This window comes from Rana temporaria, chromosome 2 (genome assembly GCF_905171775.1).
Source record: "Rana temporaria chromosome 2, aRanTem1.1, whole genome shotgun sequence".
In the NCBI taxonomy this organism is placed as follows: domain Eukaryota; kingdom Metazoa; phylum Chordata; class Amphibia; order Anura; family Ranidae; genus Rana; species Rana temporaria.
In genome coordinates, this window is record NC_053490.1 from 396,683,892 (window position 1) to 396,703,436 (window position 19,545).

The window sequence follows — 19,545 nt, forward strand, 5'->3', positions numbered from 1 at the left end:
TTTTGGGGAGAAATTTTGTTTTACTTTTTTTTTTTGGTGGACAATTTTTTGTTATATTTTCATGGAGATTATTTATTTTTTTGGCAAGTTATCACACCAATGTCCCCCCCCCCTCAAGGAGGTTGTGTCCTTTGTTAATTACACATTGTATTTCAGAAATGTTTGATGGCTATTCACCAGAAAAACACAATAGACAAGGTTTTAACGTAAATTAAATTACCATTTATTCTGGCCAAAATCTTTTTGAAAAAGAACGGCAACACTTTTTGGACACCAAAGGCACATTCCACCATGATCAAGAACAAAATCAACAACCTCAGGAGTCACAATGTGCTCCCCAAATCACAGAAATTCGAAGCAGCAGCAGATGACATAAATGACCCCAAGCTGTGGTACTACAACAACCTCAGTTTGTGGCCAAATCAGCTGGAAGGCAGGGAATCACTTTCTGGTCTTCCTTACAGCCTTCCTTCCAGGCTGCCTTGCAGCGTTACTTCCACGGCCCCGTCCACGGCCCCTTGCAGGTGGTGATGATGTGGCAGCAGGAGGAAGATGAGAAGCAGGCCGGGCCGGGTCACTCAAATCAGTGTCCCTTGTCAGCAAATGACCTTGTTTATGAGGTCTTTGGCCAGGCCCCTTTGTTCCTTCCCAATTCTTGAAGGTCGTTGGAGAGGGATGAGCTGTAGGTCTCCGTTGGGTTCAGGGGGGCCCTCATGATCTGGGATGCCTCCCTGATCACCTGCAGGCTCTCCTCCTCCAGCACCTCTTTTGGGTTGGTCAGCGCATCTGGAGGGGAGGCACCTGTGAGATGGTGCTGAGCCTGGGCACCTGCTGACATCCACTCGGCCCAGCCTCCTCCTGGCTGCCACTCACCCCTTCCGCCTGGCTGACATCTTCGGGAGCTGCCGCCTCCTGGCTGGTCTCTTTCTGTGCAGTAAAAAGGGACATGTTTTAATATTTTGCATAATCAATCACACACATTTTCATGCTCTTGACTGGTTTATTTTTTATTAATTTAAATTGAACAGACTCTCATTCTGACCCCTGCAGTTGGCATCCCTGACACAATTCTTTCTGCCCACGACTTTTGTTTGTGTTTCCAAGCTTTCCTTTTTGGTTAAAAATTCATCTCAATAAACCAACAATAATTTGCAGCCAATAAATATGTTGTAAACTACTATACCTTACTGAAGCTCGGCAGATCTGCCTCCTCTATGTCCGCCAGCTCCTGGTTGCACTCTGCAGGGGTGGGGGAACCGTGGAAGTTCCGCTGGAAGGAAGGGTGGAAGGAAGACTGGAAATTGAATCCTGGCCCTCCATTTGATCCTCCAAAAAGCTGAGGTCCCTGTAGTACCACAGCTTGGGCTCCTTTCCAGCACGTGCTGCTGCTCCTGACCTCTGACCATGCAATTTCTTGTAGGTCTTCCTGTATGTGTTCCTAAGGTTGTTAATTTTCTCCTTAATCATGGTGGATGTGCACTCCGGAATCCAAGTCTGCATGTATTTTGCAAATTGTTCAAGTGTTGCCGTTCTGAAATTGGCCTTGTGGTAGGCTGGGTTCCTGGAATCCCAAAGGCAGGGGAGTTCCCGATATTTTTCTATAAATCGCATCAGATTTTCGGGGACGTTCAATTGCTCCATCGTTTAAATGTTTTTTTAGAATACCAAAAACAATAATTATAAACACTAGGCTCAGCTTTTACAGAATATTGTCAGAATATGTGCACAATCTTTTGAGCTTCAAACACAGTGTCTCCTGCTGCTAAAATGCTGCCTAGCTCTGCCCCATTGTTGTTGAAAATTAGGATTTTACCTGCAGACCCTGTGTTTACATTTTACTAAATAAGTGGCATAAAAACATGCAAAAGTAATGATAGCATTCATCAAGGCACTATTCATGTGTAGATATCATGCCCCTCAGCATTGATGAGATGATACACTGCCTAATTACCTCTGTCCAACAATCACAATCGTTGCCTGATACACAATAAAATAAAGAGGTTTGCAGTCTCACATATATATTTGAAGATGTCTCCGAGCAGATGGAGAGCAAAATAGCATGGGGGGCCCCCAAGATAAATAATAGCGCAAGGGTGCAATCAACATATAAACCCCCCATCCCATGACTCAAGTCTCTAGGCCTCTGCTGGGCCCATTTTCAAATTTACCTTTGTTTCTGCCGTTCCTCACTTCCGCTCGAGGAGACTCTGCGTAACTAACATAATCACGTTGTTGTCCTTATATAACCCGCGCATGCGTGAAATGCCACCCTCTTCGCCCGCCCATGACGGACTCTTTTCTCTTTTCCACGCCCCTAATCATTGTGAAACGAGAATATTGGGTTTGTCACAGGAGAGTGGTTTACCCTTTCCCGACAAGGAAAGGCCGGAGGCGGGAATGCCATGATCCAGGCCCAGGCGCTACAAAGCGACAAATATGTCACTAGAAGAGATGGTGGAGATGGTGGACATACTGCGGAGGAAAGATTATGATGGAGATCATGGCCTATACAACACCCCTAATCAGAGGAAGGCCAAAATAATGGACAAAGTGGCGAGGAGACTTTGACATATTTGGGGTCACAAGGTCCAAGGAGCAGCTCAGAAAAAGGTGGTCGGACTTGAAATTGCATGAGCCAGAGCAGTATAGGAGGATCAAGAGAATTATTGATATACGTAGGTAATTTTAATGTGTTTTTTGCAATTGTCTTTATAATTTGTGAACATGTTTTTCTCCATCTGCTTCTTTGGCCTGGTTGTACTTTTGAACATGGCAAATTTATTTGTCGAATTTGGCAAAGTGTAGTATTTTCCCGTTCATTGTAAACATCGTTCCTCCACATCGTTCCTCACAAATCCGATGTTTTCCGGTGTTCCAGGAAAAGCACACCTGGACATGCCTATTTGGCGTAAAACAACGTTTATTAACATTGTTGACAAGATGATGTGTTGGTTCAACCTTACTAGAATCTGAAAGGCAAACCGGATTCATTCACACAGTGATAATAAGCAGCTGTGTGTCCCCCATAACTAACATTTTTCTTAGGGTCTCCCACAAAAATTGTTTTTGGGGTGCATCCATGTGTGTCACTTTGCCAAAAAGCGGCAGTATCCCAGCTTGGGAGAAGTCAGAAAAACAAAGGTTATGTTTTAGGATTGATCCCAAACAGACAATTGTACCCCACTTCTAAGCAATGTTTTCTATTTCTGCCCTCCAATATCTGTGTGCTGAGTATACCTTTGGTTTCATGTTATTAGGGGAAAGAAGAGGACACCATTCGGAGGAGGCAAGGAGGCAAGGAGGCCCAGACCCCAAAAAAACACAAACCTCAGCATGTGGAGGAGGAGAATGTGGAAGAAGGAGTGGTGGAAGAAGGAGTGGTGGAAGAAGGAGTGGTGGAAGAAAGAGAGGAGGAAGAAAGAGAGGTGGAAGAAATAGAGGAAGAAAGAGAGTAAAATGCTGTTCACAGATGTTCTCCATCCAATCTGACAGAGCTTGAGCTATTTTGCAAAGAAGAAGGGCAAAAATGTCACTCTCTAGGCGTGCAATGCTGGCAGAGAAATACCCAATAATTTTCCTTTCACTTTACAATTATGTGCCACTTTGTTTTGGTCTATCACATAAAATCCCAATAAAATACATTTCCATTTTTGGTTGCAACGTGACAAAATGTGGAAAAATTCAAAGGGTATGAATACTTTTTCAAGGCACTGTAAGGCGCGCTATTTCTTAAGTGTCTTGCAGGACAATTTCATGGGTCAGTTGGTGGATGCCCCAACTAGAGAGAATGCATTCCTAGATCTACTTATTACAAATAGCACAGACCTGATTACAGATGTAGAAATATGAGAAAACATACGAAACAGCAATCACAGAGTAATTACATTTAGTATAAATCACAGGAAAAAAAAGCACCAGATAAATACAAGTATACTAAATTTCAAAAGGGCCAACTTCTCTAAACTGCGATCCATTCTACAAAGATATTAAATGGGATCAAATCCCAGAAATAATGAAATCTGAGTATAAATGGAAATGCTTTAGGAACATATTAACCACTTCAGCCCCGGAGGATTTGGCTACTGAATGAGCAGAGCACTTTTTACAATTTGGCACTGTGCTGCTTTAACTGGTAATTGCGTGGTCATGCAATGCTGTACCCAAGATAAATTTGCGTCCTTTTTTCCCCACAAATAGAGGTTTCTTTTGGTGGTATTTGATTCCCTCTGCGATTTTTATTTTTTGCAATTTAAATGGAAAAAGACAGAAAATTTAGAAAAATAAATATATTTTCAACTTTTTGTTATAAAAAAATACAATAAACTAAATTTTAGTCATAGATTAAGGCCAACATGTCAATAAGCGTATATTTATTGGTTTGCGCAAAAGTTATAGCGTCTACAAACTAGAGTACATTTTCCGGAATTTACGCAGCTTTTAGTTTTATGACTGCCTATCTCATTTCTTGAGGTGCTAAAATGGCAGAGCAGTACAAACCCCCCCAAATTACCCCATTTTGAAAAGTAGACACTCCAAGGAAATTGCTGAGAGGCATGTTGAGCCCATTGAATATTATTTTTTTGTCACAAATGATTGAAAATAGAAAAAAAAATTACACAAAGTTGTCACTAAGGCCCCTTTAACACTGGGGCGGGAGGTGCGGTGGCGGTAAAGTGCTGTTATTTTTAGTGGCACTTTACCGCTATATTCGCGGCTCTTAGGCTGCTAGCAGGGTGGTTTTACCCCCCGCTAGCGGCTGAGAAAGGGTTAACAGAGCCGCGCTGTCCCATTGATTTCAAGGAGCGGTATACACACTGCTCCAAAGATGCAGCTAGCAGGACTTTTTTTCACTGGCTTTCTCGGGCTTTCACACTAGAGAAAAAGCAGCCACTGTTTCAGGTCGGTTTGCAGGCCTTATTTTTAGCACAATAGCGCCTGCAAACCACCCCAGTGTGAAAGAGGTCTAAATTATATAAAGCTCCCATACTCCGGAGAAGCAGCAGAATGTATTTTGGGGTGTAATTCCACATTTGCCCATGGCATCTTTTAGCAATATATCATCTTTTAGCAAAAACAAAGTGTAATTTTCCCAAAACTTGTGGCAAAATACAAAATATTCCATAGACTCAGCATGCCTATCAGCAAATAGCTTGGCGTGTCTACTTTCCAAAATGGGGTCATTTGGGGGGGAGGGGTGTGAACTGTCATGGCACAGCACAATATTTAGAAGCTTATGTCACACATTACTAGGGTGACCACATTTCCAAATTACCATTCAGGGACACCCTCCCTTCCCAAAAATCAGCTTGTGCTGTAACGAATCTCAGCACAGTGATTGGACACAAGAGGCGGGATTTATGATTTCTCCAATCAAAATCAGGGGCGGGATTGTGCTCCCCCAGGCATTCCCGGCCAGGACAAGTACTGTCAGTGAGTAAATCAGTCTTTTTTGGGGCATCAGATTGGCCCGGGGGTGGCTTTGTCAGTTTCATTACGGGACACTGTATTGTCCTGGAATGAATGTGCCCGGGACAGACCTGCAAAATGTGGGACTGTCCCAGGGAATCCGGGACACGTGGTCACCCTACACATTACCCACTCTTCTAACCACTTGAAGACAAGGCCCTTTCTGACACTTTTTGTTTACATGAAAACATTTATTTTTTATTTTTTGCAAGAAAATTACTTTGAACCCCCCCAAAGGCCCTACAGATTAAAATGGTGGGTGTTGCAATTTTTTTTTTAATGCATTAAAACACACTATATTGCCGAAATGTTTGATGAAATAAAAAAGATGATTTTATGCCGAGTACATGGATACCAAATATGACATGCTTTAAAATTGCGCACAAATGTGCAGCGGTGACAAACTATCATTTTTATTGTTATTTCAGCTAATGTAAATATCCCCTATGATAGCAATAGGTAGTGACAGGTACTCTTTTTTGAAAAAATTGGGGACCATAGATCTCTCCTCTACCCTCAAAGCATCTGACCACACCAAAATCGGTGTGATAAAATGCTTTCCCTATTTCCCAATGGCGCTGTTTATATCTGGCAAAATCTAAGTCGTGAAATGCTCGTAGCTTCCAGTTTCTTAGGCCATAGAGATGATTGGAGCCATTCTGGTCTCTGATCAGCTCTATGGTCAGTTGGCGGAACCACTGGCTGCATTCTCAGGTTCCCTGTTGGGACAAGAGAGCCAGAGAAAACCATGGAAGATGGTGAGGTGGGGGGTGTTCCCTCATACTGCTTGTAAAAGCAGTCTAGAGCATGGGTCTTCAAACTACGGCCCTCCAGTTGTTCAGGAACTACAATTCCCATCATGCCTAGTCATGTCTGTGAATGTCAATGTGTTACAATGCCTCATGGGATGTGTAGTTCTACAACATCTGGAGGGCCGTAGTTTGAGGACCCCTGGTCTAGAGGCTAATTAGCCACTAGGATCACTTTTACATGAAAGCCGACCGATGGCTGAAAAGAATGATATCAAGATGATACCTAAACCCGCAGGCATCATTCTGGAATAATTGTAATGCTATTTTTTTCATGCAGCCTGTGGGCTGAACAAAAAAAAGAGATTGATTGGTGGGTATGCCCACCATTAGAATACTGCCTTTCATCCACCTACTTCTAATGATGGGCATACATGCACCGTTTTTTTTTTTAACTGTGGTGGTGAAATCACCTCCTACAGCGCTGGAGTCACTGATTTACGTATCGTGGGAGCAAACACTGTTGCTGTTAATATAAATAAATCAGTGCTGTATCCGAATGGTGTACCTGCTAAGCAAATGATGGTTAACAATAAAACAAAGTAACATTACAGTATAACAGTAAGACAAACCATACCTGCAAAGCAAATACAATAAAACATAGTAAAGATAAAAATAAAAATAAAATTAACGCAATCTGTGCCTAAAATAATATATGCCGAAGCATAGGGGCAATGAATGAATGAATGAAAAAACTTATATAGCGCGGCACATGCGAACTGAATCGCTTCTGGGCGCTTGATGGTTCCTGTCTCTTGACATCAAAAGAGCAGAGTTTTGATCTGTCTTCTGAAGGCCAGGTGGTTTTCCTCCAACCGAATGCTGGTTGGTAAAGCGTTCCATAGTCTTGGACCCTGGAATGCAAACCTTCTTTCTCCTTTGGATTTGTATCTGGCTTTGGGTACCTTGACCAGGTTTTGGCCCGTAGATCGAAGAAGGCGATTGGAATTGTGGGGTTCTATCTTGTCGCAAAGATATTGCGGAGCCTTCCCATGGATGCACTTATGTGTCAGACAGACTGCTTTAAAAGCAATTCTGTCCTTTACTGGCAACCAGTGAAGGGTTCTCAGTGAAGGTGAGATTGATTCCCATGTTTTTTTCCCAGTCACAAGTCTGGCGGCCGTATTCTGAACGACTTGCAGACGAGAGATTTGGTACTTTGGGAGTCCGAGGTAAAGAGCATTTGCGTAGTCCAATCTGGAGTTCACAATTGTTCCCACCACGACTGCTACGTCTTCCTTAGGGATAAATGGGATAAGTCTTTGTCGTAGGCACAGCAGATGGTGAGAACTGCTGACTACTGACCCTATTTGTGCATCCATTGTCATGTAGGTGTCAAAAATGACCCCAAGACTTTTGACTTTGGAGCTAGGGGTGATGATTTGGCCCAGAATGGGCGGGGGTGTCCAGGTTGTTGCCAGTTGACTCTTGCGACTGGCCTGAAACAGGAGAAGTTCTGTTTTGGAATTGTTGAGTTTAAGATAACTCTTAGACATCCAGTTTTCTATCAAAGAGAGACATTTCTCTAAACTGGAATGATGATCCTTTTTGTTGCAGATGCGAAAATACAGTTGCGTATCGTCTGCATATGAGTGATAGAGTAGTTTTTGGCTACTGATAATATCAAAGAGAGGGCGGAGATAGATGTTGAAAAGCACCGGTGACAGGGGGATCCTTGGGGGACTCCGCATGACACCGTGCGCCTCTCAGATATGAAAGATCCCAGTTTAACTGTTTGTGATCGGTTTTCCAGGAAGGAGGAAAACCATGGTATGTCACCTTCTGCGACTCTGGCTACCTCAGCCAGACGCCTCAGTAACAGTTTGTGGTCTACCGTGTCAAAGGCTGCGCTTAGGTCCAGCAGAACCAGGAGACAAGATTCTCCTTCGTCTGCGGCCTCAAGGGCGTCGTCCCATATTTTGAGTAAAGCTGTTTCTGTCCCGTGTCCGGGACGGAAGCCTGATTGTAATGGATCCAGTAGATTATGGGTATCTAGATGCTGTTGCAGCTGTTGTACCACTGTTTTTTCCATTACCTTGGAGAAGACATTTAGGCCTGTTATGGGGCGACGGTGAGTTGGGTCCTTGGGGTCGAGGGTCGGTTTTTTCAAGATGGGCTGGATTGTGCCCTCTTTCAGCAGGGAGGGCACTATGCCTTCCTTAAATGAGTGGTTTATAAGCTGCGTGATAGGTGGTGCCAGGATGTCAGCACATTCCTTCAGCAGTTTAGTGGGGATAATATCATTGGGCGCTGTGCTGTTTCGCAGAGTACCGATGATATTTTTTGTAGCATCGATGGAGATGGGTTTCAGAGTGAACTTTGTTGCCTGTAGAAATTTTCTCTGGGTGTTGTGTGGTGGGCTGAGGGGGGTATTGTTTTGCAGAATGCTTTCCCGGATTCCCTCAATTTTATTGATGAAGAAATCCGATAATTCATTACAAAACTCTTAGGTGTCTGAATTGGGGGCTTCAAGGCATCCTGGATTCATGGTCTGGGTGACCATCTTGAAAAGTTCACGGGGGCGGTTTAGGGCATTGTTGATCGCCATAGAAAAATGTTGTTTCTTGGCTTTGAAGATTTCTTTATGGTATTTTCTTGTTATTGCCTTGTAGGTGATGAGGTTTTCCTCTGAAGCGCTTCTTTTCCAGGCGGCTTCTGCCCTTCTGCGCTCTTGCCTCAGTAGTGACAGCTGGTTGTTGAACCAGCCGGACTTTTTTTTCTGGGTGCGGGCTTTGCGTTTCGGTGCTACTAAGTCGGCTGACTGTAGTAGGGCTGCATTTAAGGCATCCAGTGTATCTGAGGCTGTTTGAAGTGGATGGATTGTTTTGATTTTAATTCCCAAGGTGGATTTGAAGAGTTCCGAATGGAGCTTCTTCTGCGATCTAGTCCAGTGTGTAGTCACCGGCTTGGGTGCTTTTATCTGTGGGGGGATTTTGGGAATTATGAATTTAATTGCATGGTGATCTGACCATGGCAATGGTTTATTTTCCGAAATGCTTATCTTCAGATTTTGTCTGAAAATTAAGTCGAGCGTGTGTCCTGAAGCATGAGTTGGCCCACATATAAGTTGCTGTAGCCCTAACCCTTCCAGGTGGTCAATACAGGCGTCAGCAATGGGGTCTTGTGAGGAGTTGGCCCAGAGATTGAAATCTCTGAGCAGCAAGAGGCGTTTGCTGTTAAGGGTATAAGTGGAAAAAAACTCAGTTAATGATGGCAGAAGCTGCGATTTTGGCCCGGGTGGCCTATAGCAGAGAAGAATGTGGACAGTCTCCTGGGGGTTTGTTTGAAGTTGAAGAGTAAGGGTTTCCATGAATGGAAGAGGATTTTGAAGGACTGGTTTAGTGAATGCAAGGTGAATCTTGTGGATCACCGCCAGACCTCCTCCTCTTTGCCCTATTCTGTTTTCCGTTATAATTCGATAGTTTTCTGGCACCAGTTCTCCGAGAATGGTGTTGCAGTCGTCTGAGAGCCAGCTTTCTGTAATAAAGAGGCAGTCTAGATCGTGTTGTAGTATGAAATCGTGGATTTCTGATCGGTGTTTTACTGCCGATCTTGTGTTGATCAAAGCACATGATATGTGCTTAACCTGGGGTAAATGGTTGAAATTTTTGATGATCGATCGTCGATCGATTCTTAAAAGATGCTCTATTTTTAAGGCCTTTATGGTGACGGCTGGTAATGCTGTGGCGAATCGTCTCAGACCGCGAATGGTTTGTGCAGCGTAGCGGCGATTAGCCATAGTCGCCAGTCACCGGGGGGGGCGCAGGTGTGGAGTGGTGATGGAGGGAAGATTCTCTGAATCCTCTCCCTCGGCTTGGTCCAGAGGAAGGCAAAAAAACCCTGGCCGAGCTGAGCCAATATGCTGCGGCGGGGAAAAAAATTCCTTCCTGATCCCTGAAAGGCGATCGGATAAACCCTGGATCAAGTGCTGTTGGTTTTTGAGGGGGGGGGTGAGAAGTGTCACTATTGCTGGGGTGTACCAAGATGGCCGCTGATCAGGACACAGGCCTCAAGGTAGGGGGCTAAAGCTGGGTAATTAAGTTGGATTTGTTGAATCCTGGGGAGGATGGGGTCCTCCAAGGATAGGGGGGTGTTTCAGGGCAGTTTTGGGTGAATTTTGAGTATTTGTTGGCCTGTGTCAGGGCGTCTGCGGCGCGCCGCTAGGCCGCGGCTGAAGCCGCGGTCTTTCCTAAGCGCGGCGGCCGCGAATCTGTGCTAGGCTGGCGCGGATGCGAAAGAGCACCAAAAATTGCCTCGGAGGTGGCGATGGGGTGCCCCAATTGTAGGTGGCAGTGTGGGGGACGATGGGGGGTAAAGAAGAGAGGGGATCCGCAGTATTTAACCCGGTGAGATGGCTGTCCTGAAAAGGACGGCCATCCGTGGTTCCAGGGAGGATAGATGGCCCTGAGAGACAGGGTCTTACCTGCGGCGGAGAGGGGTCCAAGGGGGAGGAAGGAGCTGGTCCTGGAGCTGCAAGTTGGTTTGTGCAGCAAGGTTTGAAGGAGCCTGCCTGCCTGCCTGGCTGGTTAGCTGACTAGCTAGCTGTCTGGTCCCTGGGTGAGAGCAGACTCGATGCGGAAGGTCCGGAGCGTCCTACTCCACCACTGACTAGCTGACAACTGACAAATGAGCTAGAAGGCAATGATTGCAGCTTCACAAATGCCTCTAATGTCTAATGGCTCCTCCACCCCTGCCCCCATGCTTCGGCATATACAGTGCCTCACAAAAGTATTCACCCCCTTGTTTTTTTTACCTATCTTGTTACATTTGTCGTGGATTATGAAGGAGAAAAATAATAACAATAATTTAATATTTACTGGCAGAAATATGAAAGTCCAGTAGGCCTTAAAATTGAAGTGAACTATTGCAAATGAAAACCTTTCAGAGCAAAACAGATGATTTCACAGGCTTTGCAAAGCCTTCAATACATTAGCCATTTTTTACTTTTACGAGCCTTGTGTTGAATCAGAAACAATGATGCTTTTCGTAACCAAACAAAAGTTCACTTAGGCCTAAAAAGCTGATGAAGCAGAATTCACCACTATTGGACTGTTGCTTGTGAAGAACCCGTTCACAGCAAAAACACATGTTCTCCAATGGTCAGGGGATTAACCATCTTCTAATTTTTATGAGTCCTTTGTGGTAACTAAATACAAGTGCCCAGATTCACGTAGAACCGCGTATCTTTGTGCGGGCGTAACGTATTCTATTTACGTTACGCCTCCGCAACTTTGACAGGCAAGTGCCGTATTCTCAAACCAAAGTTGCGGCGGTGTAGCGTAAATAGCCCGGAGTAAGCCCGCCTAATTCAAATGTGGTAGATGTGGGCGTGTGTTATGTAAATTTAATGTGACCCCACATAAATGATGCTTTTTACGAACGGCGCGTGCGCCGTCCGTGAAAGTATCCCAGTGCGCATGCTCCAAATTAACCCGCAAGAAGCCAATGCTTTCGTCGTGAACGTAAATGACGCCCTATTCGCGAACGACTTACGCAAATGACGTAAAACGTGAAAAATTTGACGCTGGCCCGACGTCCATACTTGGTACGCCTCATGTACGCCTCATATAGCAGGGGTAACTTTACGCCGGGAAAAGCCTAACGTAAACGGCATATCTGTACTGCGTCGGCCAGGGGGAAGGTTTGTGAATTGGCGTATCTAGCTGACTTACAAATTTCAAGGCGTAAATCAGCGTACACGCCCCTAGCGGCCAGCATAAATATGCAGTTAAGATACAACGGTCGGATCTAATACAAATCTATGCGTAACTGATTCTAAGAATCAGGCGCATAGATACGACGGATCGGACTCAAAGTTACGACAGCGTATCTGGAGATACGCCAGCGTAACTCGTACGAGAATCCGGGCCAAGGCCTGATGTGTACTCAGAATGATTTGAACAATGGTATCAATGTAGCTGAGAGTGGACAAACTGGTGTCTTGAGCTCTCAGGCTATTGGGACTTTTTGTTCAAGAAAGCTATGGCAGAGAAACCCATTGTGAATAGATTTTAGTAAATACTAATGTTGACTCTAATGCCGCATACACACGGTCATTTTTTGTGATAAAAAAAAACGACGTTTTTAAAAACGTCATTTAAAATGACCGTGTGTGGGGAAAACGTTGTTTTATGTCTTCTGAAAAACGACAAAAAAAAAATTCGAGCATGCTTAAATTTTTTATGTTGTTTTTCAAAAACGTTGTGTGTAGGCTAAAACAACGTTTTTAAACCCGCGCATGCTCAGAAGCAAGTTATGACACAAGCTTGAATGGAACAGAGTGCCGCCGTACGTGCTGAATGTAACCTCGCTTTGCTAGAGCATTTTGAAAAAACGATGGTGTGTAGGCAATGTCGTTTTTTAAAATGAAGTTTGAAAAACATTGTTTTTTTTCATGCTAAAAAAATGCGTTTTTTTTTCATCACAAAAAACGACCATGTGTACGCGGCATTAGGCTTCATTTCCATGGACGTTTTTACAGCCACTTGTTTTAGCCTTTTTTACAGCTTAAAACGCCTGTCCATGTTTTTTTTTTTTTGGAGCTGGAGCTCAAAAACGCAGCGGTAGCGGTTTTGCGCGTTTTTTTTTAACGTCTGGCGTTTTTACAGCTCTAAGGCTGGAGCTTCAGAACACACTGGTCCTGGGTTTTTTTTGCAGCTTAAAAACGGCTCAGCCATCTACAGCTCAAAAACATCATGGTGGGCATGAGGCCATAGACTAACATGGAGAGCCGTTTTTAAAGCGGAGTTCCAACCACAATTAGAATTTTTTAAATGTATGTCCTTTCATCCTGCGTTTTTATAATATAAATCCGGTCACTTACTATTTTACAATCCGCCTCTGATCCGCATAGATATTCAAAAAAGATAGTTTATAAAACTGTGTCTACACCGTTGTCATTTTGCTTGTAGGCATTGTGAAGCCTACAAGCACTAACTTCCTGGAAGTCTTGGATGGGGAGTGATAATTGGACAGCGCACTGCATCCTGGGAAATGATGACACATATTTCCCAGGAGCATTAGAGGGAGATGATGTCAGAATCCTCTGTGGTTTAAAGGCAGGTTTCGTGGGACCGCATAGCAACAGGCATTTTCAGATGAGTAAAAAAAAAAAAAAAATTTATTTTTATTTTTTAGGTGTAAGCTACAGTTTAAAGCAAATTGTTTTTTTGATGGAACCTCCACTTTAAGCTGCAAAAAAAGCTCAGAAAAGTGGCTGTAAAAACGTCCAAAAACGTCCATGGAAATGAAGCCTTTCACTGTCCTAAAAACAATGGATGTTGTTGCCCAAGAAGGGCCCATAAGAAGAACTTGTTTATACAGCTGGGCCAGTATCCTGTCTTCATTAGAAGACAGTCTAAATTCTGATTTTCACAAACCAAGTCATGTATAAAAGTGATGCCTATGCCACTTCTCAGACATTTCAAGAAATATATATATATATATATATATATATATATATATATATATATATATATATATATATATATATATGAATGCGATTTTAATTAGACATGTTTTATAGAGCTAATCAACATTATGAAAGATGTCAAATCATAAATATAAGAATATGAATGAACCTGTATTTAGAGTAACACATATTCATCGAACACATATTGAAATGATTCATGTATCCACATTAATAATTAGTTTGTGTAGATTGATAGATTTAGGCCCAGATTCACAGAGAGCACGGCGCACATTACGCCGTCGTAGAGTAACCCATGTACGCTACGCCGACGTAGCGCAGAGAGGCAAGCATGGAATTCAGAAAGCCAGTGCTCCCAACGCTGCGCCAGCGAGGCGTGGGTATCAAAGGCGCAGGCCGGCGTAGGTGGAAGTGGGCGTGACCCATGCAAATGAGGCGTGACCCCATGCAAATGATGGGCCTAGCGCCAGACAAGTACTTATAACGAACTGCGCATGTGCCGTAGCATCCCCCTGCGCCTGCTCACAACCACATCGGAACAACTGCCTAAGATACCCCGGATCACTGCGTACGTCCAGCCAGTCACATGTCCAACGTAAAATGCGCCGGCTTGTGTTCCTTGGTGCAGACCTTTGCATGTCTGCTGCTGGGTTGCACCTCCTTTATGGGGCATAACTTTACGCCGGACGTACAACTTACGCGCACCTCTCGTAGCCTGCGTCAGGCGCAAGCAGATTCGTGATTTGACGTATTTTCCTCATTTGCATGTTTGAATAGCTAATCAATGGGAGCGCCACTATGCGCCCAGCCTAAATGTGCGCCCACTCTACGCCGGCTTAAGCAAGTTACGTCGGCAGGGTGAAGCCTATTTTTAGGCGCATCTCTGTTTGTGGGTCTTGCGCACAGATACGACGGCGCACATTTGCACTTACGTCGGCGTAACTTGATATACGTCGGCCTAAGTGCTTTGTGAATCTGGATCATAATCTGTGCATGTTTAGAAAAAACTGTTTTTAATGATATACATTTATTCAGGAATATAGAAGCATGTTATGTAGGAATCAAAGATATACTAATTGTTTTTTATATAATATAAAGTTACCAGAATGTGTATATATATACACAGTATAAATATATATATATGTAGATAGTCTCCCCAATAATATAAATATTAACTTAAAAGAGTTTAACTCAAAAGGTGAGACACCTGGTGGTTGAAAGTGATATTACTTGAGGATCTCAAAGTCAAGAGAACAGTTAATCATTAAGTTGTCAGCCTATAGAAACCAGACATTTTCTGACAGTTACTCCCATATGTGCAACCAACCTATGAGTTAATGACACATATTGGTTAGGCAGAACTTAGTATAAACTTTATAGTCTTATTGTCCGGAGACAGTACTTAAGTGAAGGAAAATTAGATGAAAGGGACTAAAAAAAAGGAAGTGAGAGACCCATGGAGGAACGACTGAAGAAGGAGGGATGACTCAAGACTGACTCCAACGGGGAGGGGCACACTGGCACACTAGCACCATGCATGAAGACATATTCTTATCCCATGAAGATTTAAAGAAAGCCACTGCAGCCATTTTAACTCTGGTCACTTGCCAGTAGGAAATAGCCATTTTGGAATGGGTAATTATGTCATTTTTGATTTTATCTTGAATCTATTGTTGTTCTCTAAAATATTGAAGTATTAATGTTGTTCTCTAAAATATTGAAGTATTGAATATTTTGCAATTATGATTTATTCTCATTAATCAATAACTGGTAGATTGTTCTCTAAAGAGTAAATTTTTCATTATATTTTTCTTTTTGCATAGTTCCAATCTTAGTGACAAAAGAAACGTCCAATTTATTTCACATTGTTAACCACATACTTACCTGCAGTATAGTAACGGTTGGACGTGTGAAATAGACGTTCTGTTTCATTGTCATTTACACAAGGTTATTGAAGCAAATTGAGAATATATCATGACACCAATGTCAAATGTACTGTATGCCTATATTTTGGGGGTAATTTCATTGTTTTTCGTTCATGTAACGCAACTGGTATTTTAATTTCATGTAAATATTCATATTTTTGTCAACCAATAAATGCAGCTATTTTGTATGATCATACGTCTCCGTGAATAAATTTCATATTATAGACTATGTCATATAGATTGACTTGTATTTAAAAATATCTTCATTAAAAAATAATTCAAAATAAATACTGTGTGGGCAAACTGACCTTAAAAAAGCACAACACATTATAGCCTTTAGTTCAATGTTTTTTTTAATCTGAATTATATGTGATGGATCAGAACACAATAGTCTAAGTTGGAGAAGTAAAATTAGAAAAATATATACATAAAACTATTTTTCAGAAATAAAAAACTGGTAACTGGCATGTGCATATGTACTATTTTTCAGAAATAAAAAAATGGTAACTGGCATGTGCATATGTATTCACCCCCTTTGTTACGAAGCCCATAAAAAGCTCTGGTGCAACCAATTACCTTCAGAAGTCACATAATTAGTGAAATGGTGTCCACCTGTGTCACATGATCTGTCATTACATATACACACCTTTTTGAAAGGCCCCAGAGGCTACAACACCTAAGCAAGAGGCACCACTAACCAAACACTGCCATGAAGACCAAGGAACTCTCCAAACAAGTAAGGGACAATGTTGTTGAGAAGGTTAGGTTATAAAAAAAATCCAAATCTTTAATGATCCCTAGGAGCACCATCAAATCTATCATAACCAAATGGAAAGAACATGGCACAACAGCAAACCTGCCACACCAAAACTCATGGACCGGGCAAGGAGGGCATTAATCAGAGAGACAGCACAGAGACCTAAGGTAACCCCGGAGGAGCTGCAGAGTTCCACAGCAGAGACTAGAGTATCTGCACATAGGACGACAATAAGTCGTATGCTCCATAGAGTTGGGCTTTATGGCAGAGTGACCAGAAGAAAGCCATTACACTTTCAGCAAAAAACAAAATGGCACGTTTTGAGTTTGCGAAAAGGCATGTCGGAGACTCCCGAAATGTATGGAGGAAAGTGCTCTGGTCTGATGAGACTAACATGTAACTTGTTGGCCATCAAACAAAACGCTATGTCTGGCGCAAACCTAACACATCACCCAAAGAACACCAACCCAGTGAAACATGGTGGTGGCAGCATCATGCTGTGGGGATGTTTTTCAGCAGTCGGGACTGGGAAACTGGTCAGAGTTGAGGGAAAGATGGAAGGTGCTAAATACAGGGATATTCTTAAGCAAAACCTGTACAACTCTGTGTGAGTTGAGGCTAGGATGGAGGTTCACCTTCCAGCAGGACAATGACCCCAAACACCCCAGACCAGACTTTAATCCAATAGAAAATATGTGGTCAGACTTAAAGATTGCTATTCACAACCGCAAACTTGAAGGAGCTGAAACAGTTTTGCAAGGAGGAATGGGAAAAAATCCCAGTGGTAAGATGTGGCAAGCTCATAGAGACTTATCCAAAGCGACTTGAAGCTGTGATAGCCGCAAAAGGTGGCTCTACAATGTATTGACTTTAGGGGGGTGAATACTTATGCACATTGACTTTTTCTGTTATTTTGTCCTATTTGTTTGCTTGACAATAAAAAATAAATAAAATCTTCAAAGTTGTGGGCATGTTGTCTAAATTAAATGATGTAAATCCTCAAACAATCCATGTTAATTCCAGGTTGTGAGGCAACAAAACACGAAAAATGGCACAGGGGGTGAATACTTTTGCAAGCCAATGTATGCTCTTTTTTTTTAACTGTGATGGTAAAATTACCTTCTACAGTGCTGGGTAACGTACATATACGTTACCGCCATCTGTGGCGGTCGGCAATCCTAATTGGGAGCCCACCTCTTGTGCAGCACCCGTGATTCCCCCATTCACTGGGCAACCCTAAATTCAGGTAGAAACAGTTGATTTTACGTCACTTGATTTTTATTTGCTGTTTTTCACAAAAGATCTCTATAGATTTATTGTGGACCAAAGCAATTTGTATGCTGGTCAATTTATCGCCGCTAATCCCCAGTTGTCCTCCCTTGCCAGAGATTGGAAACCAATTACGGTTTTCGAATTTAAGACCTTTCTGGCCCTATCCCTCCTCATGGGCATAACTAAAAAGGTTGAGTTGTGGTCATATTGGTCCACTGACCCAATTTACCATATGCCCATGTTCTCTGCCTCCATGGCCAGGGCACGATACGAGCAGATCTTGCGGTTCATGCACTTCAACAACAATGAACTCTGTCGTCCTCGGGGAGACCCTGGATACGATCGGCTCTACAAAATTCTGCGTTGATGAGTCCCTGATTACATTTTCTGGCTGCTTGTCTTTCAAACAGTATCTCCCCAGCAAGCATGCCAGATATGGGGTCAAGTTGTATAAGCTCTGTGACAGGGCCACAGGCTATACATATAGTTTTATGGTTTTCGAGGGAAGATATAGTTACGTAGAGCCAGAGAAATACCCAGACTACATAGGGAGCGCTGGCAAGATTGTGTGGAACTTGGTGTCCCCCTTATTTGGAAAGGGGTACCACTTGTATGTGGACAATTATTACACAAGCGTGACACTTTTTAGTCACTTATTTGATCATCAGATTGATGCATGTGCAAAAATTGATGAGGAAGACTAGGACAGCCGCACTCCAAAAAAGTGTTCCTTTTTAATAAAATAGGTCACAAAACTGACATGTCACAGCAGAGATTAGAAAAACACAGCTGACGCGTTTCATACTGTCATACAGTGCTTAATCATAGCTAATGTGGCAGTGCGGCTGTCCTAGTCTTCCTCATCAATTTTTGCATTTCCGGCACCCAGGGTTTTGGATTTGGTGAGAAAGTTCTTTGGTCATCGGAGCGGTCACCCTTTTTCTCAGATTGATGCATGTGGCACTGTGCGATCTAATTGCTGGGGCTTACCCTAGCGGCTTGTAGATTCCCATTTTAGGCTGGGGGGGAGAACCTGCTCAAGGTGTAATAATTTGCTCGCTGTGAAGTGGAGGGATAATAAGAATGTTTTTGTTCTGTCCTCCCTTCACAAAGACATAATGGTCCAAAATTCCTACAGCGACTGGTGTTGTGGAGAAACCCCTTTGTGTACACGAATAGAACCTTAATATGGGAGGGGTGGACCTAGTTGCCCGTAAGGCCAGACACTGGTACAAAAAAGTGTCTGTATACTTATTTCAATTGGCTTTGCTTAATACTCATGTGCTATACAGAGCGGACTGGATCCTTCCTTAAATTCCAGGAAGAGATCGTCAGAACCCTTCTGTTTCCAGACGGTGCTCCACCCCACCTTCCTAATCCAAATGCAGTAAGCCGGCTGCATTAGAGGCCTTTTCCGTATGTCCTCCCTGGTACCCCTACCCAACGAGCCCCCCCAAAGAAGACAAAGACAGGCCCGTTGGTGCCCTGCAGAATATGAAAACCCTGATTGGGAGCCCTCCACTTCTGCAGCACCAGTACTTCCCCTATTTACAAGCCAACCAGGAATTCAGGTGGAAACAGTTTACATCACTTGTCTTTTATTCGCAGAAGATCTCTATAGATCTATTGTGGACCAAAGCAATTTGTATGCTGGTCAATTAATCGCCGCTAATCCCCAGTTGACCCTTGCCTATGATTTCCGAATTTAAGACCTTTCTGTGCCTATCCCTCCTCATGGGCATAACTAAAAAGGTTGAGTTGCGGCCATATTGGTCCACTGACCCAACTGTTCTCTGCTTCCATGACCAGGGCTAGATACGAGCAGATCATTTTAATGACAATGAACTCTGTTGTCTTCGGGTGACCCTGGATACGATCAGCTCCACA